The sequence below is a fragment of the Sminthopsis crassicaudata genome, chromosome 1 (genome assembly GCF_048593235.1).
Source record: "Sminthopsis crassicaudata isolate SCR6 chromosome 1, ASM4859323v1, whole genome shotgun sequence".
Lineage (NCBI taxonomy): Eukaryota > Metazoa > Chordata > Mammalia > Dasyuromorphia > Dasyuridae > Sminthopsis > Sminthopsis crassicaudata.
Genome location: NC_133617.1, coordinates 724,669,651 through 724,687,051, shown reverse-complemented (window position 1 = coordinate 724,687,051; position 17,401 = coordinate 724,669,651).

The following is a 17,401-nucleotide window of genomic DNA, read 5'->3' as shown; positions in this document are numbered from 1 at the left end:
TGACAGGAAAATATAATGAAAAATGTTGGAAAGAATGTGGAAAAATTGGGACACTAATACATTGTTGGTGGATTTGTGAACTGATTCAACCATTCTGGAGAGCAATTTGGAACTCTGCCAAATGCACTACCAAACTGTGCATACTCTTTGACCCAGCAGTATTATTACTGGGCCTGTATCCCAAAGAGATCTTAAAAGAGGGAAAGGGACTCACATGTGCAAAAATGTTTGTGGCAGCCCTTTTTATAGTGGCAAGAAACTGGAAACTGAGAATGGCTGAATAAGTTAAGATATATGAATGTTATGGAGTATTATTGTTCAATAAGAAGTTACCAGCAGGATGATTTCAGAAAAGCCTGGAGGAACGTATAGGAACTGATGGTGAGGGAAATGAGCAGAACCTGGAGATCATTGTACATGGCAACAACAAGACTATATGACAATCAATTCTGATGGATATAGTGCTTTTCAACAATGAAATGATCATGTCCAGTTCCAGTGGTTTTGTGATGAAGAGAGCCATCTACCCCCAAAGAGTGGACTGTGGGAACTGAGTGTGGATCACAACATAGCATTGTAACTTTTTAAATTGTTGTTTGCTTGTCTTCATTGTTTGAAGGAGTCTCTGCAGAAGTAAAAGATGAAATAGAAAACCATTATCTGATCTCCAGGAGGTCAAGTAAAAGGTATTGCAGGAAGAGAAGTAAATACATTATAATTTGAAGGGGAAGAAAACATGAATAACTGGGCAGGGGTGGATGACAACAGGAAAGCCTTCCCACAGGAAAATACTTAGAAACTGAATCTTGAAGGAAGCTAAAACTTCTGAGACGTGGAGGCGAGGAAGTATTCCGGGCAGGCAGGGCAACAGGAAAAATCATACTGGGCAAAGGTATGCAAGTGGGATTTAGGATGCTCAGTTTAGGGAATGGCACTTACGGGCAGTTTTTGCTGAAGGGTAAAATTCACTAGGGGAAAATATTTCAAATTATTTTGAATTTTGAATTCAAAATATTTTGAATATTTGAAACTTTGAAATAAATTGGCATAGGCAAGCTTTAAAGGGTTTCACATGCCAGATTGAGGAGTTTGTATTTTATCTCAAAGGCAATAAGGGACTACTGAAGCTTCTTCTTTATCATCATCATCATCATCATCATCATCATCATCATCATCATCATTCATTGTGTGTATTTGTGTGTGTGTGTGTGTGAAGCCTACTACACACCAGCACTTTACTGATATTCTCTCATGTAATCCTAAGAACAACCCTAGAATACAAATGCTTATCAAGGCCCTCATTTTGAAAATGAAAAAACTAAGGCAGACACAGCTGAAGTACTTTGCCCATAGGTGTCTTGGCTGGATTTGGTCTGCCTTCCTCCAGGCCCAGCCCTTCTTGAAACAAGGAGTCACACAGTGAGATCTGTGGATTAGGAAGGTTATTTTGGTCATTCTATGGCAACACTGATAACTTTTGCTACTTCTTTTCTCTTCCCCCATCCATTCACTCAAAGGAAAGAAATTCGAAAATCTTTTTTGTCTCTATAATTCATGATAGAGGATATCTCTCAGGGGTAAGGTATACTGAGGCATCTCATTGACTGTCTTGTGAAATCTTACTCACATTAAGTAATATAGTTTTTACTTTTATATCAGTGATAAATATTAATTAAGGGAATACACACAAAGTGTTGTCATCCTAATTATCAGATATGAACGTTAGATGAAAGCAAATTCCCCTTCCCTGCTTGTGATTTCCCAGGCACCCTGAAACTGTTTATTTCTCTGAACCGCACTCACGCTCATAAGAATCAAGGAACAACAGCATAACTAATGTGACATTCACACAAAACATCCCATTAGTTCCATCTGATCAGTTCTATTCGAGTGAGCACCTAGTGAAACCATGTTGGTCTGATGGGAGGCGTGATTTAATACTCTCATTTGTAGGTCATTTCATTGGGATGTGCTATATTATTTACACCCAAAGCAGTGGGGGCAAAGAAGTACTAAGTGCATGCTCAAGTTTGCTGGCCTACTGTGCATGCATGCATACATGTGTGCACAGACGCACACACACACACACTTACTAATGTATGATACATTCATTTAGGCTTAAGTACTTTTGGGACTATCTTCCTCCCTCACCCTGTTAATGTCCAAATGGCATCGACTTTTTGTATGGTCATGATTTAGGTCTCTAACAAAAGAAAGATTGGAATTTGTCAAGCTGCCAATTATTGAGAGAATTGATTCTAAACCATGGCACGTGTTCACCCACACACAAACACACCAGAGATGTACAATATGGATAATAAAATAACCCCTTTTCAGTCTCAGCCCATGAAACGTGTCCTTGAGGAAGCTCTTCCTCCTCCTCTAAATTGATAATGCTTTGTGCAAATTAGCTTGATTTCCCCCCCCCCCAATATATTATATTTCTAGTGTCTCACTTATCATCCTTGTTGTCCCACTCTCCCCTCACACCATAGCACCAATTGGTTATCAGATCCAATTCTTTCAAGATCCACAACATCTTTTAATTACAAAGTTCAGTGGAAAGAATACAAGTTCCATCACTGGACACTCAGATGGATAGTCGTTTTTCAGTTGTGTTCAATTCTTTATGAGGATTTGGGGGTTTTCTTGGTAAAGATACTGAATGGTTTGCCATTTTCTTCTCCAGCTTGTTTTATAGATGAGATAACTGAGACAAACAGTTAAATGACTTGCCTAAGATCACACAGCTAGTGAGTGATGGTAAATTTGAACTCAGGCAATTATAGGGTAAGTACTTAATGTACTATGGCACTGCCTAAATGCCCCTTTCAAGTCTACCTTTCAAGCTTTATGACATTGCCTTGGACCTACTTTGTTCCAGCCTTCTTATTGTCTCTCAGAGATAGCATTCCATCTCCTTTTTCTTGCCTTTTCACTGACTATCCCCACTGCTAGAATACAATGGAAGCCCTCTGCCTGACTCCCCACCAATATTTGCCTTATAAAATCTTTAATTTCTTGTAAGACTCAGCTTCAGTGCTACCTTTCCCATGATGTTTTCTGACCCTTCCCCTAGATCAAAGATTCTTGCCTCCTTCCATCCAAGTTAATTGTACCTATAGTATGTCTACCTCTACAAATGGGCACAATTTGTTCTTCCCTACTGTAATGTATCTTATCAAGGATTTTTTTTAATTTTCTATTTTGTCCTACTAGAGCATAGACCATTATATATATATATATATATATATATATATATACATATATTTAAATGTGCAGAAGATAAGGGGATCATAGATTTAGACCTGGAAAGACCCTTAGACATTATCCAGTGTAACACTCATTTTAGAGACGTGAAAACTGAGGTCCTGAGAGGTAAGTTGTTTATCTAAGGTCCCACAGGTAATGAGTAATGGAGTGAGGATTCAAGCTAAGGTGATTTGGCTCCAAATTCAGCATTTTTCACCCCTATCCTCCCTCAAACCCCCATACTCTCCCACCCATAGTACTGGTGGATTGGATTATATCATGGCAACAAACAGCACCCGCTTTTTGGCCAGCAAGCTGAGATCAGCAAGTTTTAAGAAGAAATAATTTCCTTTCATAATTCATAAAAAAATTATGAGTGCTAATTGAGGAATCTAGATTTTGTAGAATTTTAAAAATTCTATTAAGGAAATGGAAGATGTCTGTGGTATAGAACAATAGGTTTTTTGACTTAAAAAAAAAAAAGCAAACAGCCCAGACTAAATTAGTAGTAGATAAAAATGTATTTTTACAAAACCTTCTAACAAGGCATTACAAACAATGGCGGGCGTCTAAATAGAGAAGCAGCTTTATTAATAATACTTCCCTTCTCCTTTCTTGATCTTTTGATGACAACCCTGCCAGAGGCACTCTTTATCAGACACTAAAGCAATTTAGGGGCTGTCATATGCCTTTCTTGATATATACATATTAGACATAGAGCAGTTTTATGTTCTTTCGCTTATTTTCGAATATAATTAAAAATGGGGCTGTCTGCTACCAGGCAACCAAGCATGGCAGAGGGTGATCACATCCTATCAAGAAGATAGAAAGAGGGAAAATAATAAAAATAATCACATATATTCCAGTAATCAGCATTCAGATCTTAATTATGCTCCAGGCGCCTTTGTTCCCCTGAAAGCCTTCGTTAGTTCCCTGGTGCAACTTGAAGGAAGCTCCCCATTCTTCCCAAATTCAAGCCCTTGCTGATTATGTCCTTTTCCTTCCAGCTCCAGGGTGAGAACCTTCAGGGGAGGATTGGACACATATAAGATGTCTGCTTCTAGCTACCTGGGCCTGTAGGGAGGGCTGTGGGACTGTGGGAAAAATGGGAACCAACATTTTAGCTTCCTGAGACCAGAGTTCAGTAGTAACACTAAGTACCCGTGTGATCTTGGACAAGTAACCATATTTGTGGGTCTGAGGTCTCTCCTCAGGAACATGAGAAAGGATTGCAATAAATGACCCATGACCTCCCTATTTACCTTTTGTCAATTTTCTTGTTTATTATCAATGTATTCGCTGAAGAGCTGGTGAATTTTAAAAAATGCCAATGTGCAAAGCTGCAGATTTTGTTATTTCATGATCCTGGATGGTTTCAATTAGGATTTAAGGGAAGTGATTCCAGGTTGAATATCTCCAACCCTTAGCTCTTTTCTGAGCCTTTTTTGAGCCAGATGCCTTCTTTTTAAAAATCAACTTAACAAGCATCAAAAATACAAACATTTTCATATGCCCAGAACAGAAAAAGGAGATTACCCATGAAACTACAAATATTGTGCATAGCTTGTTGTTCATAGCCCTATTGCTCTTTGTCCCCTTCTGAATTTCCATCTGCTCACTTCTGTTTATTTTTAGATGTTTGATTTACAATTTGTTTCTCTTTTTTGGGGTATACTATCACTGTGTCTTCACTTCTACCCCCAAGGAACTCTCTTACGTCACCCCCAAATAAAAGCTTTCCCTTATAACAAATTATTATCATTAAACCAAAAAAAATACTCTCATGGGCTCTGTCTAAAAATATATATATGTGTCTCATTCAGCATCCCTAGTCTATCATTTTTCTACCAAGAGGGAAGAAGAGTAATTCATCAATATGTGATGAGTCATGACTGGTTCTTGCATTGATCACAGTTCTTTAGTCTTACAAAGTGTTTTTTTTTTTTTCTTTTCTTTTCTTTGTTGTTATTCAATTATTTCAGTTGTGTCCAACTCTTTGTGACTCCATTTGGGGTTTTCTCGGCAAAGATCCTGGAAAGGTTTGCCATTTCCTTCTCCCCCTCATTTTACAAATGAAAAAACTGAGGTAAACAAGGTGAAATTACTTGCCTAGCTAGGAAGTATCTGAGGCCAGGTTTGAACTCAGTATCTTCTTGACTCAAAGGAACAAAGTTTTATTCACTCTGTCAACGGGCTGCCAGACATAGAAATAGGTGTCCATTCTGTAGTAGAGTGTTCTTATAGTGTTTTAGAAGCCTGGAACTAGGTTAAAGCTCACTGATGCATTGTTGGTAGAGTTGTACAGTGATCCAATCATTTTAATGTCTTTGGGTTTTTTTTTTTTTTTTGAGGCTGGGGTTAAGTGACTTGCCCAAGGTCACACAGCTAGGAAGTGTTAAGTGTCTGAGACCAAATTTGAACTCAGGTCCTGCTGACTTCAGGGCTGGTGCTCTATCCACTGCGCCACCTAGCTGCCCCGATCCAATCATTTTAAAAAGCAATTTGGAACAATGCCTAAAGGACTATAAAACTGTGCATACTCTTTGATCCAGCAGTCTCACTACTGGGTCTGTATTCCAAAGACATAATAAGAAAAAGGAAAAGATCCACGTCTGTAAACATGTTTGTAGCAGCCCTTTTTGTAGTGGCAAGGAACTGGAAATTGAGTGGATGCCCATCAGTTGGGGAAAGGCTGAATAAGTTATGGTATGTGAAGATAATGGGATATTATTGTTCTATGTGAAATGATGAGCAGGCTGATTTCAGAAAAGCTTGGAAAGATCTACATGAACTGATACTGAGTTGAGTGAGCAGAGCCAGGAGAACATTGTACACCACAAGATTATGTGATAATTAATTGTGATGGACTTAGCTCTTCTCAACAATGCAGTGATTCAAGGCAATTCCAGTAGACTTGGGCTGAAAATGCCGATTGTAATCAGAAAACTATGATTTAAATGTAGCATTTTCACCTTTCTTTTTTATGTTTTTCCCTCTTTTGGTCTGATTTTTCTTGTATAACATAACAAATATGTAAATATGTTTAAAAGGATTGCACATGTTTAACCTTGCTGTCTTGGAGAGGAGAGGAATAAGGAAAGAAGGATGAAAATTTAGAAAACAAAGTTTTACAAAAATCAATGTTAAACATTACCTTTACATGTATTTGGAAAAATAAAAAAACTATCAAAACAAAGATAAGGTCAAAGCTGGTCCAGAAAAGCCCAGAGAGTTTGGAGGCTGGGAACAGTCCATCTATATACATGAACATGGAAATGATTACATATATGCATACATCACAACATTCTACAATTGATGAACACTCACTTTATTTCCAGTTCTTTTCTGCCACAAAACCAATTGAAATAGATTGACACACACATGCATAAAAAAGTGACACATACAGAGAGATATATCAGATATATGTTGTCTTTGGGAGTATATAGTACACAGATAGTGGTATAGCTGAGGTCAAAGAGAATGCACAGTTTAATGACTTTGAAGGTATAATTCCAATTTGTTTTCCAGAATAGTTGGATATGTAATAGTATGCCTCTCTCTCTTGTTTTAGGGCATTTCCCCCTGAATATTATAAACATATTTGATTTGAGGGATGACCAAATGAATTTATCTTTTATCATTCATAGCTTTGTGCTTTCTTACTATGGCAACCCCATTCAAATGATCTCTCTCTCATGTTTCATCTTGAGGTTTATCGCTGACTCTTTCCTCTCCAATTCTTCTTAAATCCAAACAGTTACTAGGTCCCTTGGATTCCTCTTCTGAAGCTTCCTTCCCATTGATCTCCTCTACCCCTAATTCCCATCATCCTTTTCATTACTGCAGATCCAGTCCATTACAATAGTCTTCTGCTGGTCTTGTTTCCTTTGCTTTCTCTCTCACTTCAATCTAGCCTTTACATCTCAGCCAGAATATTCCTATCTGCTTTTCACCTTTAGTCTCTATTGTTCTCCATTCACTCACTCTGTGGTCGGTCAATTTGGTCTTTTTGTCTTTGTTCACATCTTCTACCCATCAGCCTTTGCGTTGGTTATCATACTTTCCTGCCATGGACTCCCTCTTCATCTTCATCTCTTAGATTCCCACAGTTTCTGTCAAAGCTCAGCTTTAATTCTCACTGCTAACTGAAGCTTTTTCTGATGTTCCTCACTTCCAGAGTTACCCGTTCCTTTGAAGGGATCTTGGATTTATTGGATATATACTTTATATTAATTTATATATGTAACTGCCTTCTCCATTTCTGTCTCAGTATGTTACATAGTGCCTGGCACTGAGCACAAATAAATGCTTGTTGGTTGATGTTGATTGATTATGCAGAGGTATGAGCATTTCTCTGGGCACAAAAAATCTTCAGTGGTTTTATTGCCTCCTAAATAAAATTGTGCTTGATATTCCAGGCTTTTTACTTATTTTCCTATCTATATCTTCTGTTTATTTTAAGTTAAATCCAAAAACTCACCCCCTGTTCCTAACACAATTTCTCTCATGCTTGAAATATATTTTCTTACTTGATTTTTTTTCCTGTTTGACTTTCTACCTACCCTTGAAAGCTTGTCTCAGATATTCCTTCTTTCATGAACTCTTTTCTGATTGTCTTCACTAGAAAAGATTTTCCTGTTCCTAAGTACGTAGATAGTACTTTGTTTTTGCAATCATCTAACATATTTATTAGTTAGTTAGTCAGCCAACTGGTATTTGTTGTTATTCACTTGTTTCAGTCACGCTGACTTTTTGTGACTCTGGGATTTTCTTGGCAAAGATACTAGAGTGCATTAGCATTTCCTTCTCCAACTCAATTTACATATGAGGAAATTGAGCCAAATAAGGTAAAGGGACTTGCCCAGGGTCACATCTGAGACCTGATTTGAATTCAGGAAGATGAATTTTCCTTACTCTAAACCCAGTACTCTATTATCTGTTCCATCTATCTCCCCACCTATCATTTATTAAATAGCTAATTTATGTCAGATACCCTACTTAGCATAAAAAGTCCCCCAAAAAATCCAAAACAAAATAAACACCAGTCCCTGTTCCCAAGAAGCTCAGTCATTAGGGTAGACAATGAGCAAAAATCCCAACTTGTATAAGATGTATATAGGATAAACTGGAGGTAATCTTAAACGGAAGGCACAGAAATTAAGGACACCTGGGAAAGACTTGTTGCAAAAGGTAGAGTTTCAGCTGGGACTTGTAGGAAGCTAGCGAAATCAAGCAGTGAAGGACAGGCTGGAGAGAATCATAAATATGGGTAACAGACAGTGTGAAATGATGAGTTGTTTTTAAAGAACAAACAGGAGATCAGATATAGTGGAGTATGAGACAGGCAGGAAAATGTAGGGACTTCGGTGGCCAAATAAAGAATTTAAATTTGATCCTGGAAGCAATAATTTATTGAGTGTAAGGGTCACCTGGTCAAATCTACACTTAAGGAAGATCTGTTTGACAGCTAAATGAAGGATGAAGTGGATGGAGAGAAATTTGAGTCAAATACGACAACCAGAAAGTTATCACGGTGGTTTCGGTGATTATGAGCTCATGGACCAGTAGGTGGAAGTGTAAAAAGAGAGAAAGAGTCTGTGTTCCAGGTGTTCTGAAGGTAGAAAAGACAGAATGTGATAACTGACTGGATGAGGGATGTGAGAGTAAGGAGTTGAAAATGACCTTTCTGTTGGGAGACTTGATTCCTGGGAGGAGGAGGATGCTCTGGATGGTAATAGGAAACTTATTAAGTGAGGGTTTGAGAGAAAAGAGAATGACTTTAGATTTTGACATGCTGAGTTTAATATTGCCTACGGACATCCAACTCAAAAAGTTCAATAGGCAGGTGGAGGTACAAGAATAGAGGTCAGGAGAGAGTTTAGGGCTGGACAAATATCTCTCAAATTCATCTTTAGAGAGAGGATAAGGTGCTTCTGTTCCAGAAGAGTAGTCAACATGTAAATAACCATGTGCACACAACATAAATGAATATGTACATATAGATAAAAGGGAATCTTAGAAAGCAAGCAGTCTGTAGGGGCTGGGAGGAAGGAGAGGCGCCTGTTAAAGGCTTCCTGGAGGTGGAAGTGTTGGAGCTGAGTCTTAAAGAAAGCCAGAGGCAGAGGGGAGGAGACAGAACATGCCAGACATGGCAGAAAGCCAGGCTAAAGGCATAGAGATGGGAGATGGCATATGAGGAACAAGAAGCTGCCAATACGGCAGATTCAGAGAGTGGATGAAGGATAATAAAATAGAAGACCATAATAGGTTTTCAGAGAGGTACAATACAATATAGAATGTGATGGGACAAAGCAGAGGATGGTCCTTAAGAAGGAAATCCAGGCAGTAAACCCCAAGATCTCTTGGGAGGTTTTAGTGTTTAAACAAAAAAGGAAAAGAAGAACATTTACATTCCTTTGGGCAGAGCACCCACAGGTAAGGGCATAATATCCTATGTGGGCAGAAAGAAAAGAAAGAAAGGGAAAGGGAGAGTAACAAGCATTTAATAATTACTTACTGTATGCCAGGCACTATGCTAAATGCTTTTTAAATGTGATCTTAATATAATATAATTTAAGAAGAGAAAGAATATTCTCTGCTAGGAAGACCATAGATCTGGAGCTAGCAGGGATCTCCGAGACCATTCAGTCTCCCTATTTTACAGACAATGATTCTTGAGACTGAGCTCTAGGAATATTATGTATGATCAGGGAAGGCTTCATGGAGGAGATGGGTTCTGAACAAAGTCTTGATAAAAGAGAAAGAATCTGAACAGTAGATAAGGAGGGGACACATTGCTGGATGAGCATCTAAGGGGGAAAGATGATGGAATAAAGTAAGGCAGGACAGCACATCAAATCATGGACTGGCTTCAAGGCCATTATAGGGGAAAGTGGCAAGTGTGTGGAGAAGCAAAGTAAAAACATGGCAGGTTTCAGCCAAATTGGGATGAGTCATAAAAGCCAGGCAAAAGAGGTTTTTTTTTTTTTTTTTTTTTTTTTTTTTTAAATCTCAGAAGCAATAGGGAAACATGAAAGTTTCTTTCTTTTCTTTCTTTTTTCATCTTATCCATCCTCCTTCCCTCCTTTTCTTTCTCCCTCACTTCCTTCCCTCCCTCCTTTTTTCTTCTTCCCACCTTACCTTCCTTCCTCTCTGCCTTCCTTCCTCCTTCCTTCCTCCTTCCTTTTTTTCCTCTTTTCCTTTTTCTCTCTCTTTCTTCCTTCCCTCCCTCCATTCTTCCTTTTCTTCCTTTCTTCCTTCCTTCCCTCCCCCCAAACATGATGAGGATAAACATGTACAAAAATGTTAAAATGTTTGTGGCAGCCCCGTTGGTAGTGACAAGGAACTGGAAATTGAGTGGATGCCCATCAGTTGGAGAATGGCTGAATAAATTATGGTATATAAATATATGGTATATGGAATGTTATGGAATATTATTGTTCTATAAGAAATGATCATCAGGATGATTTTAGAGAGACCTGGAGAGACTTATAGGAACTGGTGCCAAGTGAAGTGAGTAGAACCAAGAGAACATTGTTCACAGTAACAAGAAGATTACATGATGATTAACTGTAATGGACGTGGCTCTTTTCAACAATTTGGTGATTCAGGCCAATTCCTATTTACTTGTGATGAAGAAAGCCATCTTCATCCAGAGAGAGGACTATGGGCACTGAATGTGGATCATAATATAGTGTTTTTCACCTTGTTTTTTCCTTTCTCATTTTTTCCCTTTTTGATTTGCTTTTTTTTGTGTGTGCAGAATGATAAATGTGAAATATGTTTAGAAGAATTGCATATTTTTAATGTATATTGAATGACTTGTGGAATAGGGGAGAAGGAAAGGAATGAGGAGGGGAAGGCGTGAGGAAGGGAGGGAGAAAAATTTGAAACACAGGGTTTTGCAAGGGTGAATGTTGAAAATTATCTTTGCATGTATTTTGAAATATAAAAAAATACACACACAAAAGAGAATGAAGGACAAACAACAAGACTGTATAGCATCCTGACAAATGGGTAAAGGGAATTTCAATTTATAACTTGTTTGTAGATGATCTCTTCCATTAGATTGCTGAGGGCAAGGACTGTGATGTTCTTGCTTTTGTTTATATCTCAGCCCTGTACCTAGTACAAAGTAAATACTGAGTATTTTAAATGCTTTTTGATCTGACTAGACTGAGAGTGCCCTAAGCAGGTCTTGTCACTATTCCTAATGACTTTGTGAGATAGATAAAAAAAAATGAAATTATTGTTATTTCTATTTTATTGATAATAATAGCTTGTATTATAATAATAATAATGATCTATATATCTGTTCATATAGAAGACTTTACTCACATAAAATTTCTCATTTCAGCTCACATCAGTACTACAAGGAAGGGAATATGTTATTAATGCCCTTTTTATAGAAACAGATTTCAGAGTGTCATTTGTTCAAGCTTACACAACTAATAAGTATGTCAAGACAAGATTTGAACCCAGTTCTCCTGGGTCTTTTCACTAAAAATGAACAAACAAAATCCTGTTTTTTTCCCCCCCCATTGAAATTTACTTGCTTTCATACTATGGTAAAGAGGAGAAGGAAGAGTTTTGGACCTAAGCCAAGGTTTATGCTGGAACTGGGATCCTCTCCCTTAAGGCATTACTTTTAGAGGCTGGGCTGGAAGATTTCCATTCTTTTGTTTTTTTTATTAAAGTTTTTTATTTACAAAGCATATGCATGAGTAATTTTTCCAACATTGACCCTTGCAAAACCTTTAAACAAAATCCTGTCTTCAGAAAATCAAATATTGCAGTATACTGAGTTAGGTAACTAGTTCTCTATGGTGATCACTAACTCTGTGGACATAAAAAACATGAACTTTCCTGATAAGAATGTAAGCTTTCTCATTGCCTGGAAATCCCTTACAGCTCCAGATCTTCCTAGCAGAAGGTGCCTCTGTTTTGTTTTGTCTTTGTAATTCAATTCCCTCCCCCCCACATAAGAAGCACTTGATGTATCCTGAATGATTGTAGTAAAATAAATAAATACACTTCATTGAGTAGCTTGAGTGTTTAGGGCCAGAGTTTACTAAGAAAGAAGGAGAAATTATGGTGATAGAAGTCAAATCAAAACAAAACACATCAACAGGAGCTTATTTTTTAAGAAATGAAGAATTTTGGAGATTTCTTTTGATTTTCTTCATTTTGTCTTTCAATTTTTAATGGACCATTGAGTTGAACCATTCAGTTGCATCACAAATTTCAAATTAGAAGCATCATTTAATAGAGTCCAGTACCAAGAATAGATAAGATTTTAGGGCCCACCTTGGTGTCAAATGCGAAACCAAATTGTGGTAGAACTAGAGACAAAGATGGGAATGACTGAACCCTCTATAGTGGTGTCTAGAAGTAATGAATCTTGTTGCATCATGAGAAACAACAAGAGAAACATAGGAAATGTGTACAATGTGAACAAATTAGTTTGTTCACTAAAGTGAGCAAAGACAGCAGGAGAACAATACATGATTACAATGGTATCAGTGAAAACAACCATAAAAGGTAGTTGAACAGATTAAATTCAGTGACCAATATTGTTTCCAGAGGACAGATAAATAAACTCTCCTCCCTCCTCTTAGTAAAAGTGGGGCACTATGGCTACTGATGTGCCAAAATGTCATGGTTCCTTGATTTTGCTTAATTATTTTTGTTAAAAGAGAGGGATGTGATGGCAGCATTTTGGCAATCAATTATAGTGTGGACACTGAAAAATATTAATAACTTGTCTCTCCTTTCAAAGTAAGTTTTCTGTGGGCAGGAAATGTTTCATTTTTGTCTTTGTAGCCTCGACAATTCCTTTTATGGAATAGGCTTTTAATAAATGCTTGTCCATCAATTGATTAAAAACTACATGAAAACCCATTTTTAAAGACATTTCCTAAAATAATTCATGACAGATTTGCAATATTTCCTTTCTAGGTGAGAGTAGTAAATCTGTGTCATTTGGGGGCTGGATACCACTCAGGAAATTGATATAATGGTAGGCGCTAGGTTGGCCAAGAGGCTCTGTTTTTGCCTTTGGAGGAGCTTGTTAAAGTTGGGAACAGAGCCAGGTACATTGTCCCAACAATCCATCTGAAGCACATAGTTAAAGGGCATTAGAGTTGTTCATCTAGCTACGGTCTAATTAATTTTCAAAAGGACACAATTGCTTCTGCAGCCTTATAACAAGCATTTTCATTCATTCCAATGAAGCTGGGCTTGGCTCGGAGCCTCATCACAAGGGATTCTAATGGCATCTTCTCTGCTTTGTGGATACCCTGGAGAGGCTTCCACTGGATCAACAAAGGGACATTTGTGCCTTGGGCAAGTGTGTGCAGGATAAGTGTTCGGAGAGCCAAGGCTGTTCTGTGACCTTTCCTGCACGGAAGGGGTGTGGGAGGCCGTGAGCATGGAGGAAGAATCTTGACCCTTTGGCATAATTGGATTTACCTCTCCTGCCCATAATGAAATTGTTTAGATCAGTCAAACCGTATGCTGGGACTCCTGTTAGGGGAAGAGGATTGTCGGCTAATGCCAGAGGAAGGTTGTATTAGGCACGTAATGGATTTTTTCTTTGCCTGGGTTTATGTGCAAGGAATGACATTTGTTTCTGGGCATGGGGCCCAAGTTCTATTTAATTTTTAGTAAAGCTTTCCCAGGGTCACTGATGCTCTCCCCACAGATGGAGACTTCATAAATTAATAAATAGATAATAACAACTCTGCCAGCAGAATGAGTTTACTTTCTTGGGTTCTCATCCCTAGTGCTAACAGACAAAATAATGTTTGGGGACGTTTGGAGTAAGTTTAGGATTTATTTTCTGCTTTGAACTTACTCCTGTTTAAGAGGAGGATGTTTCAATGAAAGAAATGGAATTCCACTGTGACACTGAGCTTCTTAGTATTTGGACGATGCCGACATCCTCCATTGCCATACTCTACTAATTTCATCTTGTCCCTGCATCTAATAAAGCTTGCATCTAAGAGCACAAGATTATTTAAATCAGTTTTGAAGAGAGATAAAGTTCACATAATTTTCTATTCCTACTATACCGAGAGTTTGTTTTTGTAGATTCCAGATGCTGTTACAGCCAATTTAGAGAGATGTAATTTTGTTTAATTTACCCTCCACACAAGTACACTGACGTTAAGTAGTCTATAAATAACCTTCATTCACAGTGTGTGTGCCACTTTTTAAAATATGAGACCATCTCCTATTTTTTGAGTAATTCCTTTCCTGAGTTTAACTCATAGGACAGAACTCAACACACCTTTATCACCTTTATTTATAAATACACCTTTACAAATGTAATTAAAGTAGCCCTTAGGTTTAAAATACATCATACGCCTCCCTTCTTCCCAAATATTTATCCATATGGAGTTTTTAAAAAAAGTTTTATCTGGATAAATGAAATATAGTTATCACAGAAGTATAAGATTCCAGGATTTGAAAGGATCTCGAAGAATACTTATTGAATCCTATTGGAACTTACAAAAAGATTCTCTTACAATCTCCCTGATAAGTCTTCCTCAGGTTTTTGCCCGAAGACCTCAAATGATAAATAACTAACTTCTTCCCAAGGTAGCCCATCCTAATCACTTTGGAATTGCTCTAATCATTAGAAAGCTCTCCTTACATTTAGCCTCAATTTACCTGTATGCTACTTCCATATTTTAGTAAAGCAGTAGTTTATTCACTTCCTTCTGAAGTGAATAAACTTAAAAATCCTCTCTTCTTTAGATTAACTCTTCTGAGTTCCATTGCCCATACTTTATATGACCCTTCACGATTTCTGGTTGTCCTTCTTTGTATGCTCCATATTGTCAATATCCTTTCTTATGTGGGACCACCATATTTGAACATAATGTTCCAGACATGTCCTATCCAAGACAAAAGACAGTGGGAACATCATCTCCCATGTCCTGGATCCTTGGCATCTTTTTAATCCAGACCAAGATTACATTAGCTTTCTTGGTCTCCATTTTATACAATTGACTCATACTAAGATTGAACTTATACAGAAGTGAGATGGATGCATTTCTGTAAGTATAAGAATGGTTCTGGGAAGCTTCCTTTCTCTACTTCAATGATGATTTATATTTTATTCAGATTTTAGTAATATTCATGTTTTATATAAATTCAAAAGGAAATGAAATAACATCTTTTTCAATGTAAAGAAATACATCTCTAATGAAAAAAATGCTTCTTCATATGTAATACTCAGATGCTACCAATGGTCATATTTTATGTAGATTTTCTTCTCATGAAATTTAGTGTTCTGTGCTAACTATATGGTTTAACACATTAATTTATGTTTATTCTCTCTCTATAAAATATATGTAGCTATAATTAAGATCTAATAATCTATAGCTAAAGTTAGATCTACATCTAAATATGGCCATAAATTTCAGATTTACCCAATAACACCAGCAGAACAATATCACCATTGTTGGGTATTGCTATCAGGTCAGCACCACGAAGTTTATTTTATAACTGTGCTTTCATGGAATCCGTGTATCTAGATCTTGTTCACTACTCTCATCCTAAGTATCTGTGTCTTCTTATTTGATATTCCAGTCAACAGATTTATTCACATCTAGGAACTGATTGCAGAATGACTAGAAGATCACCCTTGTCACTTTGTTTTTGGGTTTTGTATTGGTTTGTAACCTCATGAGGGCAGGATGAGATTGCTTAGTGCAAGCAGAGAAATACATCAATAAAATTTTTAGTGTTGAAACCCATTGGACTTTATGGAGGTAATGGAGGATTTTCTTTTTGGCTGGTATGTGTATATGTATATATATATATATATATATATATATATATATATGTGTGTGTGTGTGTGTGTGTGTGTGTGTGTGTGTGTGTGTGTGTGTGTGATGCAGACAGAGAGCTAGCTTTGAATTCAAGGAATTATCAAGTCTAAGAACTTCATTTTACAAATTGGAAGTTGAGAACTAGAAGGGTAGAACAACTTGGCTAAGATCACACAGATGGCAGGTAGCCAATAATTGAACCAAATCCCTGTGACTTTAAAACAAGCACCTTTCCATTAGTCCACACCGTCTAGATAGAAGTAAAATCATTCTAGGCTATATAGAACATTTGAAAAGGGAAAGGCATTCTTTGGCCATCACTGGTACAGATACATTTCTCTGAGAAAACCACACATAGACTGTCCCCAAGCTACAGATGGGAAGAGTTCCAAAAGTTCATTTTGAGATCCTTTTGGGAAGTGGAATGCATTTACCCATAGAAATGATGTAATTCATGCTGTGTAGGTTCCCAGGCTAGGCCACAAAAGCCTTTTTGTAAATTGTAAAAGGCTATATAAACATCAGCGACTGTCATTACCATCAGTAAAGCCCTATCCTGATGCTTTGTCCCATTGTATAATTGATCCTGAGTTTCTGACGCTTCTCTAGACTTCTTTATATGTAGAGAAGTCATCACAATCTATTGGGAAGTCCCTTCAGGTCCCCCCAGCATCAGGGTCATCCTTGACATTCTCTTCTGTCACATGTGGTACCCAATGAGTTGCCAAAACTAATTGAGTCTACCTATGGGACCTTTTTTTTCTCCTTCTCTGTACTTACTCAGCTTCCATTCCTGGCTCTCCTACCTCTCACCTGGACTATTTCAGTAGCCTCCTAATTGATCTTCCTGACTCTAATCTCTCCAATCTATCACTAATGAATAATATGTCCAAGGTTCAGGTATAACCATGCTATTTCTTTGTTCAAAAACTATCAGAGGTTCCCCCAGATCACCTGCAAAATTCTGAACTTGGTATTCAAGACTATTCATAATCCAGCTTTTACCTACTAGACCAACTATATACTTCTTTAGAATTCATCCTTCCTTTTTGCATCTAACCGTTATCACTAGAATGATCTCCTCTGCCTTTTTGAATCCTTATTGTCTTTCAAGGCTCAATTCAGATCTTCAAAGTCATCTTGATACTCCCAGTGGTCTGTGACCCACCCTTCCTCAGAGTTCCTTGTATTTACTTCTGTATAGATGTTGTGTTTCTCAATAGAATGCAACTGTTTCTTTTTTGTCTTGGAATCCCTAATACTTAGTGGCATTTCTGGCCTGTGAGCGATAATAATGGCTAACATGTATA